Source organism: Procambarus clarkii, chromosome 13, assembly GCF_040958095.1.
Source record: "Procambarus clarkii isolate CNS0578487 chromosome 13, FALCON_Pclarkii_2.0, whole genome shotgun sequence".
NCBI classification, from domain to species: Eukaryota; Metazoa; Arthropoda; class Malacostraca; order Decapoda; family Cambaridae; genus Procambarus; species Procambarus clarkii.
In genome coordinates, this window is record NC_091162.1 from 10,162,186 (window position 1) to 10,166,301 (window position 4,116).

The following is a 4,116-nucleotide window of genomic DNA, read 5'->3' on the forward strand; positions in this document are numbered from 1 at the left end:
CAGCCAATCAAACTACAGTAATAGCTACATACATTGATGAGGTTCCTTATCTTATAGTACAGCAGGATAGTCCACCAGGTATAACTAGGGTGTAGACACCAAATTATCCTCTTTGAGGCAGCTTCCATCACCCAGTAACTGGTGCACAAAATCTTGCATCCTCGTCTTGACCTGTCAAAAGTGCGCTAGCTGTGAAGCCAGAATCCTATATATGACAAGTATTTCAGAGAAAACTGTACCTGGAACATGAAGACCTGGCTTAATTACCTTTAGTTTGAGGCGATTTCGCGTTCTAACCGGCTAACCCTATATCCTGACATTAATGGCCATAAATGAATGATAAACGGGTTTCGGATAGACACTTAACTTGTATTTGTAGACAGCGTGTTGACAATGGTACACCTTTGGGTTCCATAACACTACGTCCAAGTAAATTTAACAGGAGCCGAATTTGCTCCCGTGTGAGCCTCTGGTCTCATATAACAACAATGGCTGCCCTCCTTCCTCCACTCTGACGCCTGGCTTACATTGTCCAGATTTCAGAACGTGATAGAAGGGTCACATTTACTCTACTTTAATATTGATAATTAAGTTAATTTATATAAGATGTTTTTATGATGGTAAAGTCCAAAGACTAATGTATTTAAGAATAATTCCCAGCAGAATAGCTGGTGAATTATAATAGTATGTGGTGATGATATCCCGTTTTCTTTAGACGGTAATTCCACTACAAGTTACGTTTTCTATGGGTAACTTGTTTATACAACACAGCTCTTATCTGTCTGTATGATATTATTGTTAAATGGTGTCGGATTTTCCGACATAATTCCCCAGGGGCTGCTCACGGGTCGAAGTCCTAATTAGAACAGACGAACACCGATACTCCTCCTTCGAATTATAGTTAGTAATCACACATTTGTGTGTCTGTTCGTACAGGACGGATGTCCCGTACTAGAGTTGTAGGGGTTAGAAGTCTAATGCGATTTCATTTCCCTGTCAACTCCTGAAAGGCTAATATTCAAGCCTTATTACATATTATTTAACCCAGAAGACTGGATGTGATCAAGTACTACAGTCAAGTATGATTCAGGGACTGCAGTGAGATCAGTGACATTAGATATAACTTGAAGTTTCTTCAGGTAACTGGTCACTGATATATAAACACTGAGGCCCATGGAATACATCTTGATTAAATAATAAATGTATCAAATCAGTCATCAGATTTATTAGGGTTTAATTTAGTTAATTGATTCAGAGGATTGAATAGCTCATCATTAAAGTAAAGTATGGTTCTGAGACTGCAGTGGGTTCAGTGACATTGGTCGCAGTGACTTGTAGCTGTTTTAGGCTACTGTTCACTGATTTGCCACTGAGGCCTCATGAACTCATCTTCAGCTTTAAATGATGATACTAACATCAACCTCTGTTGGTATAGTCAGCTGTAATCTCCTTAGTATAATGCTACTGGAGAAATATAATCAGCTGACAAATTTAGGTTTCTACTGGTATTGTTTATCTGCAGGCATAGGTCTCCTCAGGCTTGATACTGGGCCTGAGAGTAATTTACCTCCTGCAGAGTTTAACATGGTTATACCCTGATATTTAGTAGGGCTACCGATGAATCGATGGCAATAGTCTGTCCCTACAAGGAGACCGAAGTCGGTGAGGTGATCAGACTTAATATTATCTGCCAATTTTATTCCTCTATTTCTCAGAAATTTGGCTGTTGCTCTCAGACCTTGAACTTGTAGGTCTACTGGTATTTTGTCCACCACAATGGCTTGTACTCGACAGATGTACCTGCCTAAACGTACTGATGGTTGTACCACCTGGTAGACTTGAGGTCCTGCATCTGTTACAAACCCTGAGATGTTGAATGACATCTGGGCTACAGGCCTTAATTGTAATTCATCTGCCAACTTTTTAGTGATATATGTTCTCTGGGATCCTTGGTCAAACAACCCACGGGTATGGACCTTGGCCCTCTTATTCAGGATGGTAATTTGGGCAGTAGGCAAAGTCGTATTACCTTTAGACTTTGCCGATTGGACACTCTTTGTTTGTTGCACCTTGCAGTACTGTACTGTGGTGGGAATGCTATCTTCCACCTTGGGGTTTGGAGACGTTGTTTTGGTGTCTCTGCACAATGCTGCATGGTGCTGACCTTTGTTACACCTATTACAGGTGTGTAATTGGGTATCACAGTCCTTGATGTTATGTTTCCTGAGGCACCTCGTGCAATGTTGCAAATCTTTGAGTCGCTCAACACGGGCGTCACTATCAGGAAAATTAGAGCAGTGGTACATTGAATGTTTCTCATTGCAGAACAAACATGTTCCATAGCTTCCAGTACCCTTTGGTGTCACGTTCTTGGATGACACAGTAACTATAGGCTTGGAGGGTCCCACTGCATATACGCCCACACTGCCACTGTTCCACTTTGGTGTTGAATTATATTGTCTAGATTGATTTGGAGTACCTTTGGTACTCTGTGGTTTACTATTATTGGTTTCTGAGGGTTTACTTGGTGGTTTTAATTTGTCATGTGTTCGTAATTGATGAACTACTGACTTTAAACCTTCAGATATTTCATTCATGGATAAGATACTTTTATTGTAATGAGCACTCATTTGTCTCAATATGTCCCTAGGTATTTTCTCCTGGACAATTATTTTCAAGACCCACTCAGCCCCGTTTGTATCTGCTGTCAGGCTGAGGGCATTGATCAATGATTCTACCTCCAGCTTGAAGACTTGGAGTGAATCAGCTGAAGCCTCCGGTGGGGGTAAATGCAACAGCTCATGAACTAAATGTGATGTTCTTACTTCTGGATCAGCATAATTATCCTTGAGGAGTTTTACTGCCAGATCATAGCCGTCATTAGTTAATCTCAGATGGGATACTACTGTTTTAGCCTCACCTGATAATTGGCCTTGCAAATAAGAGAATTTACTACTCTTTGGTAAAGATTGTTTTGAGTCTACAAGGTCAACGAATTTGTTCCAAAATTCGTCCCAATCTTCCTCATCTTTTCCTGAGAAAGTGGGTAAATTAATTGGAGGGAGTCGAGCTTCTGCTTGACTCGTATTAGATGCAACTGTTGTTGTTGTTGCTGTTGCCTTGTTCTGGGCAATTAATTTGACATAAGGCTGTAACGTGGCCTGAGTGTGATCTTCATAATTCGCAAGATCAACCATAATGTCGTCTATTTCTGTTTCTGATAAATTGGTGTTGGCAAGTTCAGCCACATATGTTGCTATTTGACATTTGATTTGCTCAAATTTACCTGCAGCTGCTTGATAATAGCTTTCCAGGTCAGCATAATCAACTTGAGATTGTTGTGACAAATCTTCACATTTCTTGATCTGTCTTGTTAAGTGGCCTTTAAGACCTGCAAGGGTTCTTTTCATTCTCCCTGCATTATCCATACTGGCTAGTTGGTGAAGCCTTGTGGGGCTTGTACTTGGGCTGCTCATAATACTGAACAAGCTCTGATGGTAGCCTAGGGTAAATTCTGAACTCACTAGGCAATAATCCTACCTCTACTAGAGGTTAGCACTTAAAATTAATACACATTATATATATATACAATCATACACACTAATGATTTGAGTGATAAACCAGTGTTACTGGAAGTACCTTTAGGTTAGCTCTTCTATATCACCCTAGGATGGTAGAGACACTAATTAATCACTCAAAGGTGTAATGATCATAAGTAAATTATATATATACAACTCAACTCGAGTTGATAAAAATTACACCCAAAATAGGGTCTGGACCATTCATTAATGGTGTTAGGTTGTTCAATATAGTACAACTGACTATTGTAATAATGGGACTAGGATGAACGATAATAGTTCAACTAGTCAATGGTTAATATCCTACCCTGTTGTGGGTTGGCAATTAGTAAATATTATACTGTGATCACTAGTGCAATATATATTAAATAATTCTCTATTTTGGAGAAATAATATACACAATTATTGATAATAGCCTCTTAATTAGCCTCTATGAAACTTCTAATATTATCTAGAAGTATTAAATATTATTAGTGACCTCGCGAAATAAAGTCCACAAAATTCGTAGATAATCTCTCGCGAAATGTAACACCACGAA